Source organism: Ambystoma mexicanum, chromosome 10 (assembly GCF_040938575.1).
Source record: "Ambystoma mexicanum isolate Mex_15411 chromosome 10, UKY_AmexF1_1, whole genome shotgun sequence".
In the NCBI taxonomy this organism is placed as follows: Eukaryota; Metazoa; Chordata; class Amphibia; order Caudata; family Ambystomatidae; genus Ambystoma; species Ambystoma mexicanum.
In genome coordinates this window covers 1,053,569,728-1,053,586,668 of record NC_090932.1, presented here as the reverse complement: position 1 = coordinate 1,053,586,668, position 16,941 = coordinate 1,053,569,728, and positions in this window count along the sequence as shown.

The following is a 16,941-nucleotide window of genomic DNA, read 5'->3' as shown; positions in this document are numbered from 1 at the left end:
GGCTACCCCTGGTGGCTGGGGGGTGGGGGTGGTGGTAGACATGGGTGGGGGCCTGGTGGAGGCTGCCCCTGGTGGCTGGGGGGTGGGGGTGGTGGTAGACATGGGTGGGGGCCTGGTGGAGGCTACCCCTGCTCTGCTGGGGGGTAGGGGTGCAGGGGGACATGTGTGGGAGCCTGGTGGAGGCTGCCCCTGCACTTCTGGGGGGTGGGGGTGATGGGAGACATGGGTGGGGGCCTGGTGGAGACTGCCCCTGGTGGCTGGGGGGTGAGGGTGCAGGGGGACATGTGTGGGAGCCTGGTGGAGGCTGCCCCTGCACTGCTGGGGGGTGAGGGTGATGGGAGACATGAGTGGGGGCCTGGTGGTGGCTGTCCCTGCACTGCTGGGGGTGGGGGTGATGGGAGACATGGGTGGGGGCCTGGTGGAGACTGCCCCTGGTGGCTGGGGGGTGAGGGTGCAGGGGGACATGTGTGGGAGCCTGGTGGAGGCTGCCCCTGCACTTCTGGGGGGTGGGGGTGATGGGAGACATGGGTGGGGGCCTGGTGGAGACTGCCCCTGGTGGCTGGGGGGTGAGGGTGCAGGGGGACATGTGTGGGAGCCTGGTGGAGGCTGCCCCTGCACTGCTGGGGGGTGAGGGTGATGGGAGACATGAGTGGGGGCCTGGTGGTGGCTGTCCCTGCACTGCTGGGGGTGGGGGTGATGGGAGACATGGGTGGGGGCCTGGTGGAGGCTGCCCCTGGTGCCTGGGGTGTGGGGGGTGGTGGTAGACATGGGTGGGGGCCTGGTGGAGCCTGACCCTGCACTGCTGGGGGGGTGGGGGTCCAGGGGTTCATGTGCGGGAGCCTGGTGGAGGCTGCCCCTGCACTGCTGGGGGGGTGGGGGTGATCGGAGACATGAGTGGGGGCCTGGTGGTGGCTGCCCCTGCACTGCTGGGGCGTGGGGGTGGTGGGAGACATGGGTGGGGGCCTGGTGGAGGCTGCCCCTGGTGGCTGGGGGGTGGGGGTGCAGGGGGACATGTGTGGGAGCCTGGTGGAGGCTGCCCCTGCACTGCTGGGGGGTGGGGGTGATGGGAGACATGGGTGGGGGCCTGGTGGAGGCTGCCCCTGGTGGCTGGGGGGTAGGGGTGCAGGGGGACATGTGTGGGAGCCTGGTGGAGGCTGCCCCTGCACTGCTGGGGGGTGGGGGTGATGGGAGACATGAGTGGGGGCCTGGTGGTGGCTGCCCCTGCACTGCTGGGGGGTGGGGGTGGTGGGAGTCATGAGTGGGGGCCTGGTGGAGGCTGCCCCTGTTGGCTGGGGGTGGGGGTGGTGGTAGACATGGGTGGGGGCCTGGTGGAGGCTGCCCCTGGTGGCTGGGGGGTGGGGGTGGTGGTAGACATGGTGGGGGCCTGGTGGAGGCTGCCGCTGGTGGCTGGGGGGTGGGGGTGCAGGGGGACATGTGTTTGAGCCTGGTGGAGGCTGCCCCTGCACTGCTGCGGGGGTGGGTGTGGTGGAGACATGAGTGGGGGCCTGGTGGAGGCTGCCCCTGGTGGCTGGGGGGTGGGGGTGGTGGTAGACATGGGTGGGGGCCTGGTGGAGGCTGCCCCTGGTGGTTGGGGGGTGGGGGTGGTGGTAGACATGGGTGGGGACCTGGTGGAGGCTGCCGCTGGTGGCTGGGGGGTGGGGGTGCAGGGGGACATGTGTTTGAGCCTGGCGGAGGCTGCCCCTGCACTGCTGGGGGGGTGGGTGTGGTGGGAGACATGAGTGGGGGCCTGGTGGAGGCTGCCCCTGGTGGCTGGGGGGTGGGGGTGGTGGTAGACATGGGTGGGGGCCTGGTGGAGGCTGCCCCTGGTGGTTGGGGGGTGGGGGTGGTGGTAGACATGGGTGGGGGCCTGGTGGAGGCTGACCCTGCACTGCTGGGGGGTGGGGGTGCAGGGGGACATGTGTGGGAGCCTGGTGGAGGCTGCCCCTGCACTGCTGGGGGGTGGGGGTGATGGGAGACATGAGTGGGGCCTGGTGGTGGCTGCCCCTGCACTGCTGGGGTGTGGGGGTGGTGGGAGACATGGGTGGGGGCCTGGTGGAGGCTGCCCTGGTGGCTGGGGGTGGGGGTGCAGGGGGACATGTGTGGGAGCCTGGTGGAGGCTGCCCCTGCACTGCTGGGGGGTGGGGGTGATGGGAGACATGGGTGGGGCCTGGTGGAGGCTGCCCCTGGTGGCTGGGGGGTGGGGGTGCAGGGGGACATGTGTGGGAGCCTGGTGGAGGCTGCCCCTGCACTGCTGGGGGTGGGGGTGATGGGAGACATGAGTGGGGGCCTGGTGGTGGCTGCCCCTGCACTGCTGGGGGGTGGGGGGGGTGGGAGTCATGAGTGGGGGCCTGGTGGAGGCTGCCCCTGTTGGCTGGGGGTGGGGGTGGTGGTAGACATGGGTGGGGGCCTGGTGGAGGCTGCCCCTGGTGGCTGGGGGGTGGGGGGTGGTGGTAGACATGGGTGGGGGCCTGGTGGAGGCTGCCGCTGGTGGCTGGGGGGTAGGGGTGCAGGGGGACATGTGTGGGAGCCTGGTGGAGGCTGCCCCTGCACTGCTGGGGCGTGGGGGTGATGGGAGACATAGTGGGGGCCTGGTGGAGGCTGCCCCTGTTGGCTGGGGGTGGGGGTGGTGGTAGACATGGGTGGGGGCCTGGTGGAGGCTGCCCCTGGTGGCTGGGGGGTGGGGGGTGGTGGTAGACATGGGTGGGGGCCTGGTGGAGGCTACCCCTGGTGGCTGGGAGGTGGGGGTGGTGGTAGACATGGGTGGGGGCCTGGTGGAGGCTGCCCCTGGTAGCTGGGGGGTGGGGGTGGTGGTAGACATGGGTGGGGGCCTGGTGGAGGCTACCCCTGCTCTGCTGGGGCTGGGGGTGCAGGGGGACATGTTTGGGAGCCTGGTGGAGGCTGCCCCTGCACTTCTGGGGGGTGGGGGTGATGGGAGACATGGGTGGGAGCCTGGTGGAGGCTGCCCCTGCACTGCTGGGGGGTGGGGGTGATGGGAGACATGAGTGGGGCCTGGTGGTGGCTGCCCCTGCACTGCTGGGGGGTGGGGGTGGTGGGAGTCATGAGTGGGGGCCTGGTGGAGGCTGCCCCTGTTGGCTGGGGGTGGGGGTGGTGGTAGACATGGGTGGGGGCCTGGTGGAGGCTGCCCCTGGCGGCTGGGGGGTAGGGGTGCAGGGGGACATGTGTGGGAGCCTGGGGGAGGCTGCCCCTGCACTGCTGGGGGGTGGGGGTGATGGGAGACATGGGTGGGGGCCTGGTGGAGGCTGCCCCTGGTGGCTGGGGGGTGGGGGTGCAGGGGGACATGTGTGGGAGCCTGGTGGAGGCTGCCCCTGCACTGCTGGGGGGTGGGGGTGATGGGAGACATGAGTGGGGGCCTGGTGGTGGCTGCCCCTGCACTGCTGGGGGGTGGGGGTGGTGGGAGTCATGAGTGGGGGCCTGGTGGAGGCTGCCCCTGTTGGCTGGGGGTGGGGGTGGTGGTAGACATGGGTGGGGGCCTGGTGGAGGCTGCCCCTGGTGGCTGGGGGGTGGGGGTGGTGGTAGACATGGGTGGGGGCCTGGTGGAGGCTGCCGCTGGTGGCTGGGGGGTAGGGGTGCAGGGGGACATGTGTGGGAGCCTGGTGGAGGCTGCCCCTGCACTGCTGGGGCGTGGGGGTGATGGGAGACATAGTGGGGGCCTGGTGGTGGCTGCCCTTGCACTGCTGGGGGGTGGGGGTGGTGGGAGTCATGAGTGGGGGCCTGGTGGAGGCTGCCCCTGTTGGCTGGGGGTGGGGGTGGTGGTAGACATGGGTGGGGGCCTGGTGGAGGCTGCCCCTGGTGGCTGGGGGGTGGGGGTGGTGGTAGACATGGGTGGGGGCCTGGTGGAGGCTACCCCTGGTGGCTGGGAGGTGGGGGTGGTGGTAGACATGGGTGGGGGCCTGGTGGAGGCTGCCCCTGGTAGCTGGGGGGGTGGGGGTGGTGGTAGACATGGGTGGGGGCCTGGTGGAGGCTACCCCTGCTCTGCTGGGGGGTGGGGGTGCAGGGGGACATGTGTGGGAGCCTGGTGGAGGCTGCCCCTGCACTTCTGGGGGGTGGGGGTGATGGGAGACATGGGTGGGGGCCTGGTGGAGACTGCCCCTGGTGGCTGGGGGGTGAGGGTGCAGGGGGACATGTGTGGGAGCCTGGTGGAGGCTGCCCCTGCACTGCTGGGGGGTGAGGGTGATGGGAGACATGAGTGGGGGCCTGGTGGTGGCTGTCCCTGCGCTGCTGGGGGGTGGGGGTGATGGGAGACATGGGTGGGGGCCTGGTGGAGGCTGCCCCTGGTGGCTGGGGTGTGGGGGTGGTGGTAGACATGGGTGGGGGCCTGGTGGAGCCTGACCCTGCACTGCTGGGGGGTGGGGGTGCAGGGGGACATGTGTGGGAGCCTGGTGGAGGCTGACCCTGCACTGCTGGGGGGTGGGGGTGATGGGAGACATGAGTGGGGGCCTGGTGGTGGCTGACCCTGAACTGCTGGGGCGTGGGGGTGGTGGGAGACATGGGTGGGGGCCTGGTGGAGGCTGCCCCTGGTGGCTGGGGGGTGGGGGTGCAGGGGGACATGTGTGGGAGCCTGGTGGAGGCTGCCCCTGCACTGCTGGGGGGTGGGGGTGATGGGAGACATGGGTGGGGGCCTGGTGGAGGCTGCCCCTGGCGGCTGGGGGGTAGGGGTGCAGGGGGACATGTGTGGGAGCCTGGTGGAGGCTGCCCCTGGACTGCTGGGGGGTGGGGGTGATGGGAGACATGAGTGGGGGCCTGGTGGTGGCTGCCCCTGCACTGCTGGGGGGTGGGGGTGGTGGGAGTCATGAGTGGGGGCCTGGTGGAGGCTGCCCCTGTTGGCTGGGGGTGGGGGTGGTGGTAGACATGGGGTGGGGGCCTGGTGGAGGCTGCCCCTGGTGGCTGGGGGGTGGGGGTGGTGGTAGACATGGGTGGGGGCCTGGTGGAGGCTGCCGCTGGTGGCTGGGGGGTGGGGGTGCAGGGGGACATGTGTTTGAGCCTGGTGGAGGCTGCCCCTGCACTGCTGGGGGGGTGGTTGTGGTGGGAGACATGAGTGGGGGCCTGGTGGAGGCTGCCCCTGGTGGCTGGGGGGTGGGGGTGGTGGTAGACATGGGTGGGGGCCTGGTGGAGGCTGCCCCTGGTGGTTGGGGGGTGGGGGTGGTGGTAGACATGGGTGGGGACCTGGTGGAGGCTGCCGCTGGTGGCTGGGGGGTGGGGGTGCAGGGGGACATGTGTGGGAGCCTGGTGGAGGGCTGCCCCTGCACTGCTGGTGGGTGGGGGTGATGGGAGACATGAGTGGGGGCCTGGTGGTGGCTGCCCCTGCACTGCTGGGGGGTGGGGGTGATGGGAGACATGGGTGGGGGCCTTGTGGAGGCTGCCCCTGGTGGCTGTGGTGTGGGGGTGGTGGTAGACATGGGTGGGGGCCTGGTGGAGCCTGACCCTGCACTGCTGGGGGGTGGGGGTGCAGGGGGACATGTGTGGGAGCCTGGTGGAGGCTGCCCCTGCACTGCTGGGGGGGTGGGGTGATGGGAGACATGAGTGGGGGCCTGGTGGTGGCTGCCCCTGCACAGCTGGGGCGTGGGGGTGGTGGGAGACATGGGTGGGGGCCTGGTGGAGGCTGCCCCTGGTGGCTGGGGGTGGGGGTGCAGGGGGACATGTGTGGGCGCCTGGTGGAGGCTGCCCCTGCACTGCTGGGGGGTGGGGGTGATGGGAGACATGGGTGGGGGCCTGGTGGAGGCTGCCCCTGGTGGCTGGGGGGTAGGGGTGCAGGGGGACATGTGTGGGAGCCTGGTGGAGGCTGCCCCTGCACTGCTGGGGGGTGGGGTGATGGGAGACATGAGTGGGGGCCTGGTGGTGGCTGCCCCTGCACTGCTGGGGGGTGGGGGTGGTGGGAGTCATGAGTGGGGGCCTGGTGGAGGCTGCCCCTGTTGGCTGGGGGTGGGGGTGGTGGTAGACATGGGTGGGGGCCTGGTGGAGGCTGCCCCTGGTGGCTGGGGGGTGGGGGTGGTGGTAGACATGGGTGGGGGCCTGGTGGAGGCTGCCGCTGGTGGCTGGGGGGTGGGGGTGCAGGGGGACATGTGTTTGAGCCTGGTGGAGGCTGCCCCTGCACTGCTGGGGGGGTGGGTGTGGTGGGAGACATGAGTGGGGGCCTGGTGGAGGCTGCCCCTGGTGGCTGGGGGGTGGGGGTGGTGGTAGACATGGGTGGGGGCCTGGTGGAGGCTGCCCCTGCACTGCTGGGGGGTGGGGGTGATGGGAGACATGAGTGGGGGCCTGGTGGTGGCTGCCCCTGCACTACTGGGGGTGGGGGTGGTGGGAGACATGGGTGGGGGCCTGGTGGAGGCTGCCCCTGTGGCTGGGGGGTGGGGGTGCAGGGGGACATGTGTGGGAGCCTGGTGGAGGCTGCCCCTGCACTGCTGGGGGTTGGGGGTGATGGGAGACATGGGTGGGGGCCTGGTGGAAGCTGCCCCTGGTGGCTGGGGGGTGGGGGTGCAGGGGGACATGTGTGGGAGCCTGGTGGAGGCTGCCCCTGCACTGCTGGGGGGTGGGGGTGATGGGAGACATGAGTGGGGGCCTGGTGGTGGCTGCCCCTGCACTGCTGGGGGGTGGGGGTGGTGGGAGTCATGAGTGGGGGCCTGGTGGAGGCTGCCCCTGTTGGCTGGGAGGTGGGGGTGGTGGTAGACATGGGTGGGGGCCTCGTGGAGGCTGCCCCTGGTGGCTGGGGGGTGGGGGTGGTGGTAGACATGGGTGGGGGCCTGGTGGAGGCTGCCCCTGGTGGCTGGGGGGTGGGGGTGGTGGTAGACATGGGTGGGGGCCTGGTGGAGGCTGCCGCTGGTGGCTGGGGGTGGGGGTGCAGGGGGACATGTGTGGGAGCCTGGTGGAGGCTGCCCCTGCACTGCTGGGGGGTGGGGGTGATGGGAGACATGAGTGGGGGCCTGGTGGTGGCTGCCCCTGCACTGCTGGGGGGTGGGGTGATGGAGACATGGGTGGGGGCCTGGTGGAGGCTGCCCCTGGTGGCTGGGGGGTGGGGTGCAGGGGGACATGTGTGGGAGCCTGGTGGAGGCTGCCCCTACACTGCTGGGGGTTGGGGGTGATGGGAGACATGGGTGGGGGCCTGGTGGAGGCTGCCCCTGGTGGCTGGGGGGTGGGGGTGCAGGGGGACATGTGTGGGAGCCTGGTGGAGGCTGCCCCTGCACTGCTGGGGGGTGGGGATGATGGGGGACATGAGTGGGGGCCTGGTGGTGGCTGCCCCTGCACTGCTGGGGGGTGGTGGTAGACATGGGTGGGGGCCTGGTGGAGGCTGCCCCTGGTAGCTGGGGGGTGGGGGTGGTGGTAGACATGGGTGGGGGCCTGGTGGAGGCTACCCCTGCTCTGCTGGGGGCTGGGGGTGCAGGGGGACATGTTTGGGAGCCTGGTGGAGGCTGCCCCTGCACTCTGGGGGGTGGGGGTGATGGGAGACATGGGTGGGAGCCTGGTGGAGGCTGCCCCTGCACTGCTGGGGGGTGGGGTGATGGGAGACATGAGTGGGGGCCTGGTGGTGGCTGCCCCTGCACTGCTGGGGGGTGGGGGTGGTGGGAGTCATGAGTGGGGGCCTGGTGGAGGCTGCCCCTGTTGGCTGGGGGTGGGGGTGGTGGTAGACATGGGTGGGGGCCTGGTGGAGGCTGCCCCTGGCGGCTGGGGGGTAGGGGTGCAGGGGGACATGTGTGGGAGCCTGGGGGAGGCTGCCCCTGCACTGCTGGGGGGTGGGGGTGATGGGAGACATGGGTGGGGGCCTGGTGGAGGCTGCCCCTGGTGGCTGGGGGTGGGGGTGCAGGGGGACATGTGTGGGAGCCTGGTGGAGGATGCCCCTGCACTGCTGGGGGGTGGGGGTGATGGGAGACATGAGTGGGGGCCTGGTGGTGGCTGCCCCTGCACTGCTGGGGGGGTGGGGGTGGTGGGAGTCATGAGTGGGGGCCTGGTGGAGGCTGCCCCTGTTGGCTGGGGGTGGGGGTGGTGGTAGACATGGGTGGGGGCCTGGTGGAGGCTGCCCCTGGTGGCTGGGGGGTGGGGGTGGTGGTAGACATGGGTGGGGCCTGGTGGAGGCTGCCGCTGGTGGCTGGGGGGTAGGGGTGCAGGGGGACATGTGTGGGAGCCTGGTGGAGGCTGCCCCTGCACTGCTGGGGCGTGGGGGTGATGGGAGACATAGTGGGGGCCTGGTGGTGGCTGCCCTTGCACTGCTGGGGGGTGGGGGTGGTGGGAGTCATGAGTGGGGGCCTGGTGGAGGCTGCCCCTGTTGGCTGGGGGTGGGGGTGGTGGTAGACATGGGTGGGGGCCTGGTGGAGGCTGCCCCTGGTGGCTGGGGGGTGGGGGTGGTGGTAGACATGGGTGGGGGCCTGGTGGAGGCTACCCCTGGTGGCTGGGAGGTGGGGTGGTGGTAGACATGGGTGGGGGCCTGGTGGAGGCTGCCCCTGGTAGCTGGGGGGTGGGGGTGGTGGTAGACATGGGTGGGGGCCTGGTGGAGGCTACCCCTGCTCTGCTGGGGGGTGGGGGTGCAGGGGGACATGTGTGGGAGCCTGGTGGAGGCTGCCCCTGCACTTCTGGGGGGTGGGGGTGATGGGAGACATGGGTGGGGGCCTGGTGGAGACTGCCCCTGGTGGCTGGGGGGTGAGGGTGCAGGGGGACATGTGTGGGAGCCTGGTGGAGGCTGCCCCTGCACTGCTGGGGGGTGAGGGGTGATGGGAGACATGAGTGGGGGCCTGGTGGTGGCTGTCCTGCGCTGCTGGGGGGTGGGGGTGATGGGAGACATGGGTGGGGGCCTGGTGGAGGCCCCTGGTGGCTGGGTGGGGTGGGGTGGTGGTAGACATGGGTGGGGGCCTGGTGGAGCCTGACCCTGCACTGCTGGGGGGTGGGGGTGCAGGGGGACATGTGTGGGAGCCTGGTGGAGGCTGACCCTGCACTGCTGGGGGGTGGGGGTGATGGGAGACATGAGTGGGGGCCTGGTGGTGGCTGACCCTGAACTGCTGGGGCGGTGGGGGTGGTGGGAGACATGGGTGGGGGCCTGGTGGAGGCTGCCCCTGGTGGCTGGGGGGTGGGGGTGCAGGGGGACATGTGTGGGAGCCTGGTGGAGGCTGCCCCTGCACTGCTGGGGGGTGGGGGTGATGGGAGACATGGGTGGGGGCCTGGTGGAGGCTGCCCCTGGCGGCTGGGGGGTAGGGGTGCAGGGGGACATGTGTGGGAGCCTGGTGGAGGCTGCCCCTGGACTGCTGGGGGGTGGGGGTGATGGGAGACATGAGTGGGGGCCTGGTGGTGGCTGCCCCTGCACTGCTGGGGGGTGGGGGTGGTGGGAGTCATGAGTGGGGCCTGGTGGAGGCTGCCCCTGTTGGCTGGGGGTGGGGGTGGTGGTAGACATGGGTGGGGGCCTGGTGGAGGCTGCCCCTGGTGGCTGGGGGGTGGGGGTGGTGGTAGACATGGGTGGGGGCCTGGTGGAGGCTGCCGCTGGTGGCTGGGGGGTGGGGGTGCAGGGGGACATGTGTTTGAGCCTGGTGGAGGCTGCCCCTGCACTGCTGGGGGGGTGGTTGTGGTGGGAGACATGAGTGGGGGCCTGGTGGAGGCTGCCCCTGGTGGCTGGGGGGTGGGGGTGGTGGTAGACATGGGTGGGGGCCTGGTGGAGGCTGCCCCTGGTGGTTGGGGGTGGGGGTGGTGGTAGACATGGGTGGGGACCTGGTGGAGGCTGCCGCTGGTGGCTGGGGGGTGGGGGTGCAGGGGGACATGTGTGGGAGCCTGGTGGAGGCTGCCCCTGCACTGCTGGTGGGTGGGGGTGATGGGAGACATGAGTGGGGGCCTGGTGGTGGCTGCCCCTGCACTGCTGGGGGTGGGGGTGATGGGAGACATGGGTGGGGGCCTTGTGGAGGCTGCCCCTGGTGGCTGTGGTGTGGGGGTGGTGGTAGACATGGGTGGGGGCCTGATGGAGCCTGACCCTGCACTGCTGGGGGGTGGGGGTGCAGGGGGACATGTGTGGGAGCCTGGTGGAGGCTGCCCCTGCACTGCTGGGGGGGTGGGGTGATGGGAGACATGAGTGGGGGCCTGGTGGTGGCTGCCCCTGCACAGCTGGGGCGTGGGGGTGGTGGGAGACATGGGTGGGGGCCTGGTGGAGGCTGCCCCTGGTGGCTGGGGGGTGGGGGTGCAGGGGGACATGTGTGGGCGCCTGGTGGAGGCTGCCCCTGCACTGCTGGGGGGTGGGGGTGATGGGAGACATGGGTGGGGGCCTGGTGGAGGCTGCCCCTGGTGGCTGGGGGGTAGGGGTGCAGGGGGACATGTGTGGGAGCCTGGTGGAGGCTGCCCCTGCACTGCTGGGGGCTGGGGGTGATGGGAGACATGAGTGGGGGCCTGGTGGTGGCTGCCCCTGCACTGCTGGGGGGTGGGGGTGGTGGGAGTCATGAGTGGGGGCCTGGTGGAGGCTGCCCCTGTTGGCTGGGGGTGGGGGTGGTGGTAGACATGGGTGGGGGCCTGGTGGAGGCTGCCCCTGGTGGCTGGGGGGTGGGGGTGGTGGTAGACATGGGTGGGGGCCTGGTGGAGGCTGCCGCTGGTGGCTGGGGGGTGGGGGTGCAGGGGGACATGTGTTTGAGCCTGGTGGAGGCTGCCCCTGCACTGCTGGGGGGGTGGGTGTGGTGGGAGACATGAGTGGGGGCCTGGTGGAGGCTGCCCCTGGTGGCTGGGGGGTGGGGGTGGTGGTAGACATGGGTGGGGGCCTGGTGGAGGCTGCCCCTGCACTGCTGGGGGGTGGGGGTGATGGGAGACATGAGTGGGGGCCTGGTGGTGGCTGCCCCTGCACTACTGGGGGTGGGGGTGGTGGGAGACATGGGTGGGGGCCTGGTGGAGGCTGCCCCTGGTGGCTGGGGGGTGGGGGTGCAGGGGGACATGTGTGGGAGCCTGGTGGAGGCTGCCCCTGCACTGCTGGGGGTTGGGGGTGATGGGAGACATGGGTGGGGGCCTGGTGGAAGCTGCCCCTGGTGGCTGGGGGGTGGGGGTGCAGGGGGACATGTGTGGGAGCCTGGTGGAGGCTGCCCCTGCACTGCTGGGGGTGGGGGTGATGGGAGACATGAGTGGGGGCCTGGTGGTGGCTGCCCTGCACTGCTGGGGGGTGGGGGTGGTGGGAGTCATGAGTGGGGGCCTGGTGGAGGCTGCCCCTGTTGGCTGGGAGGTGGGGTGGTGGTAGACATGGGTGGGGCCTCGTGGAGGCTGCCCCTGGTGGCTGGGGGGTGGGGGTGGTGGTAGACATGGGTGGGGGCCTGGTGGAGGCTGCCCCTGGTGGCTGGGGGGTGGGGGTGGTGGTAGACATGGGTGGGGGCCTGGTGGAGGCTGCCGCTGGTGGCTGGGGGGTGGGGGTGCAGGGGGACATGTGTGGGAGCCTGGTGGAGGCTGCCCCTGCACTGCTGGGGGGTGGGGGTGATGGGAGACATGAGTGGGGCCTGGTGGTGGCTGCCCCTGCACTGCTGGGGGGTGGGGGTGATGGGAGACATGGGTGGGGGCCTGGTGGAGGCTGCCCCTGGTGGCTGGGGGGTGGGGGTGCAGGGGGACATGTGTGGGAGCCTGGTGGAGGCTGCCCCTACACTGCTGGGGGTTGGGGGTGATGGGAGACATGGGTGGGGGCCTGGTGGAGGCTGCCCCTGGTGGCTGGGGGGTGGGGGTGCAGGGGGACATGTGTGGGAGCCTGGTGGAGGCTGCCCCTGCACTGCTGGGGGGTGGGGATGATGGAGACATGAGTGGGGGCCTGGTGGTGGCTGCCCCTGCACTGCTGGGGGGTGGTGGGAGTCATGAGTGGGGGCCTGGTGGAGGCTGCCCCTGTTGGCTGGGAGGTGGGGGTGGTGGTAGACATGGGTGGGGGCCTGGTGGAGGCCTGCCCTGGTGGCTGGGGGGTGGGGGTGGTGGTAGACATGGGTGGGGGCCTGGTGGAGGCTGCCCCTGGTGGCTGGGGGTGGTGGTGCAGGGGACATGTGTTTGAGCCTGGTGGAGGCTGCCCCTGCACTGCTGGGGGGTGGGGGTGATGGGAGACATGGGTGGAGGCCTGGTAGAGGCTGCCCCTGGTGGCTGGGGGGTGGGGGTGGTGGTAGACATGGGTGGGGGCCTGGTGGAGGCTACCCCTGGTGGCTGGGGGGTGGGGGTGGTGGTAGACATGGGTGGGGGCCTGGTGGAGGCTGCCCCTGGTGGCTGGGGGGTGGGGGTGGTGGTAGACATGGGTGGGGGCCTGGTGGAGGCTACCCCTGCTCTGCTGGGGGGTGGGGGTGCAGGGGGACATGTGTGGGAGCCTGGTGGAGGCTGCCCCTGCACTTCTGGGGGGTGGGGGTGATGGGAGACATGGGGTGGGGGCCTGGTGGAGACTGCCCCTGGTGGCTGGGGGGTGAGGGTGCAGGGGGACATGTGTGGGAGCCTGGTGGAGGCTGCCCCTGCACTGCTGGGGGGTGAGGGTGATGGGAGACATGAGTGGGGGCCTGGTGGTGGCTGTCCCTGCACTGCTGGGGGTGGGGGTGATGGGAGACATGGGTGGGGGCCTGGTGGAGGCTGCCCCTGGTGCCTGGGGTGTGGGGGTGGTGGTAGACATGGGTGGGGGCCTGGTGGAGCCTGACCCTGCACTGCTGGGGGGTGGGGGTGCAGGGGTTCATGTGCGGGAGCCTGGTGGAGGCTGCCCCTGCACTGGCTGGGGGGGTGGGGGTGATGGGAGACATGAGTGGGGGCCTGGTGGTGGCTGCCCCTGCACTGCTGGGGCGTGGGGGTGGTGGGAGACATGGGTGGGGGCCTGGTGGAGGCTGCCCCTGGTGGCTGGGGGGTGGGGGTGCAGGGGGACATGTGAGGGAGCCTGGTGGAGGCTGCCCCTGCACTGCTGGGGGGTGGGGGTGATGGGAGACATGGGTGGGGGCCTGGTGGAGGCTGCCCCTGGTGGCTGGGGGGTAGGGGTGCAGGGGGACATGTGTGGGAGCCTGGTGGAGGCTGCCCCTGCACTGCTGGGGGGGTGGGGGTGATGGGAGACATGAGTGGGGGCCTGGTGGTGGCTGCCCCTGCACTGCTGGGGGGTGGGGGTGGTGGGAGTCATGAGTGGGGGCCTGGTGGAGGCTGCCCCTGTTGGCTGGGGGTGGGGGTGGTGGTAGACATGGGTGGGGGCCTGGTGGAGGCTGCCCTGGTGGCTGGGGGGTGGGGGTGGTGGTAGACATGGTGGGGGCCTGGTGGAGGCTGCCGCTGGTGGCTGGGGGGTGGGGGTGCAGGGGGACATGTGTTTGAGCCTGGTGGAGGCTCCCCCTGCACTGCTGGGGGGGTGGGTGTGGTGGGAGACATGAGTGGGGGCCTGGTGGAGGCTGCCCCTGGTGGCTGGGGGGTGGGGGTGGTGGTAGACATGGGTGGGGGCCTGGTGGAGGCTGCCCCTGGTGGTTGGGGGGTGGGGGTGGTGGTAGACATGGGTGGGGACCTGGTGGAGGCTGCCGCTGGTGGCTGGGGGGTGGGGGTGCAGGGGGACATGTGTTTGAGCCTGGTGGAGGCTGCCCCTGCACTGCTGGGGGGGTGGGTGTGGTGGGAGACATGAGTGGGGGCCTGGTGGAGGCTGCCCTGGTGGCTGGGGGGGTGGGGGTGGTGGTAGACATGGGTGGGGGCCTGGTGGAGGCTGCCCCTGGTGGTTGGGGGGTGGGGGTGGTGGTAGACATGGGTGGGGGCCTGGTGGAGGCTGACCCTGCACTGCTGGGGGTGGGGGTGCAGGGGGACATGTGTGGGAGCCTGGTGGAGGCTGCCCCTGCACTGCTGGGGGGTGGGGGTGATGGGAGACATGAGTGGGGGCCTGGTGGTGGCTGCCCCTGCACTGCTGGGGTGTGGGGGTGGTGGGAGACATGGGTGGGGGCCTGGTGGAGGCTGCCCTGGTGGCTGGGGGGTGGGGGTGCAGGGGGACATGTGTGGGAGCCTGGTGGAGGCTGCCCCTGCACTGCTGGGGGGTGGGGGTGATGGGAGACATGGGTGGGGGCCTGGTGGAGGCTGCCCCTGGTGGCTGGGGGGTGGGGGTGCAGGGGGACATGTGTGGGAGCCTGGTGGAGGCTGCCCTGCACTGCTGGGGGGTGGGGGTGATGGGAGACATGAGTGGGGGCCTGGTGGTGGCTGCCCCTGCACTGCTGGGGGGTGGGGGTGGTGGGAGACATGGGTGGGGGCCTGGTGGAGGCTGCCCCTGGTGGCTGGGGGGTGGGGGTGCAGGGGGACATGTGTGGGAGCCTGGTGGAGGCTGCCCCTGCACTGCTGGGGGGTGGGGGTGATGGGAGACATGGGTGGGGGCCTGGTGGAGGCTGCCCCTGGTGGCTGGGGGGTGGGGGTGCAGGGGGACATGTGTGGGAGCCTGGTGGAGGCTGCCCCTGCACTGCTGGGGGGTGGGGGTGATGGGAGTCATGAGTGGGGGCCTGGTGGAGGCTGCCCCTGTTGGGTGGGGGTGGGGGTGGTGGTAGACATGGGTGGGGGCCTGGTGGAGGCTGCCCCTGGTGGCTGGGGGGTGGGGGTGGTGGTAGACATGGGTGGGGGCCTGGTGGAGGCTGCCGCTGGTGGCTGGGGGTAGGGGTGCAGGGGGACATGTGTGGGAGCCTGGTGGAGGCTGCCCCTGCACTGCTGGGGCGTGGGGGTGATGGGAGACATAGTGGGGGCCTGGTGGTGGCTACCCTGCACTGCTGGGGGTGGGGGTGGTGGGAGTCATGAGTGGGGGCCTGGTGGAGGCTGCCCCTGTTGGCTGGGGGTGGGGTGGTGGTAGACATGGGTGGGGGCCTGGTGGAGGCTGCCCCTGGTGGCTGGGGGGTGGGCGTGGTGGTAGACATGGGTGGGGGCCTGGTGGAGGCTACCCCCTGGTGGCTGGGAGGTGGGGTGGTGGTAGACATGGGTGGGGCCTGGTGGAGGCTGCCCCTGGTAGCTGGGGGTGGGGGTGGTGGTAGACATTGGTGGGGGCCTGGTGGAGGCTACCCCTGCTCTGCTGGGGGGTGGGGGTGCAGGGGGACATGTGTGGGAGCCTGGTGGAGGCTGCCCCTGCACTTCTGGGGGGTGGGGTTATGGGAGACATGGGTGGGGGCCTGGTGGAGACTGCCCCTGGTGGCTGGGGGTGAGGGTGCAGGGGGACATGTGTGGGAGCCTGGTGGAGGCTTGCCCCTGCACTGCTGGGGGGTGAGGGTGATGGGAGACATGAGTGGGGGCCTGGTGGTGGCTGTCCCTGCACTGCTGGGGGGTGGGGGTGATGGGAGACATGGGTGGGGGCCTGGTGGAGGCTGCCCCTGGTGGCTGGGGTGTGGGGGTGGTGGTAGACATGGGTGGGGGCCTGGTGGAGCCTGACCCTGCACTGCTGGGGGGTGGGGGTGCAGGGGGACATGTGTGGGAGCCTGGTGGAGGCTGCCCCTGCACTGCTGGGGGGGTGGGGGTGATGGGAGTCATGAGTGGGGGCCTGGTGGTGGCTGCCCCTGCACTGCTGGGGCGTGGGGGTGGTGGGAGACATGGGTGGGGGCCTGGTGGAGGCTGCCCCTGGTGGCTGGGGGTGGGGGTGCAGGGGGACATGTGTGGGAGCCTGGTGGAGGCTGCCCCTGCACTGCTGGGGGGTGGGGGTGATGGGAGACATGGGTGGGGGCCTGGTGGAGGCTGCCCCTGGCGGCTGGGGGGTAGGGGTGCAGGGGGACATGTGTGGGAGCCTGGTGGAGGCTGCCCCTGCACTGCTGGGGGGTGGGGGTGATGGGAGACATGAGTGGGGGCCTGGTGGTGGCTGCCCTTGCACTGCTGGGGGGTGGGGGTGGTGGGAGTCATGAGTGGGGGCCTGGTGGAGGCTGCCCCTGTTGGCTGGGGGTGGGGGTGGTGGTAGACATGGGTGGGGGCCTGGTGGAGGCTGCCCCTGGTGGCTGGGGGGTGGGGGTGATGGTAGACATGGGTGGGGACCTGGTGGAGGCTGCCGCTGGTGGCTGGGGGGTGGGGGTGCAGGGGACATGTGTTTGAGCCTGGTGGAGGCTGCCCCTGCACTGCTGTGGGGGTGGTTGTGGTGGGAGACATGAGTGGGGGCCTGGTGGAGGCTGCCCCTGGTGGCTGGGGGTGGGGGTGGTGGTAGACATGGGTGGGGGCCTGGTGGAGGCTGCCCCTGGTGGTTGGGGGGTGGGGGTGGTGGTAGACATGGGTGGGGACCTGGTGGAGGCTGCCGCTGGTGGCTGGGGGGTGGGGGTGATGGGAGACATGAGTGGGGGCCTGGTGGTGGCTGCCCCTGCACTGCTGGGGGGTGGGGGGTGATGGGAGACATGGGTGGGGGCCTGGTGGAGGCTGCCCCTGGTGGCTGGGGTGTGGGGGTGGTGGTAGACATGGGTGGGGGCCTGGTGGAGCCTGACCCTGCACTGCTGGGGGGTGGGGGTACAGGGGGACATGTGTGGGAGCCTGGTGGAGGCTGCCCCTGCACTGCTGGGGGGGTGGGGGTGATGGGAGACATGAGTGGGGGCCTGGTGGTGGCTGCCCCTGCACAGCTGGGGCGTGGGGGTGGTGGGAGACATGGGTGGGGGCCTGGTGGAGGGCTGCCCCTGGTGGCTGGGGGGTGGGGGTGCAGGGGGACATGTGTGGGAGCCTGGTGGAGGCTGCCCCTGCACTGCTGGGGGGTGGGGGTGATGGGAGACATGGGTGGGGGCCTGGTGGAGGCTGCCCCTGGTGGCTGGGGGGTAGGGGTGCAGGGGGACATGTGTGGGAGCCTGGTGGAGGCTGCCCCTGCACTGCTGGGGGGTGGGGTGATGGGAGACATGAGTGGGGGCCTGGTGGTGGCTGCCCTGCACTGCTGGGGGGTGGGGGTGTTGGGAGTCATGAGTGGGGGCCTGGTGGAGGCTGCCCCTGTTGGCTGGGGGTGGGGGTGGTGGTAGACATGGGTGGGGGCCTGGTGGAGGCTGCCCCTGGTGGCTGGGGGGGTGGGGGTGGTGGTAGACATGGGTGGGGGCCTGGTGGAGG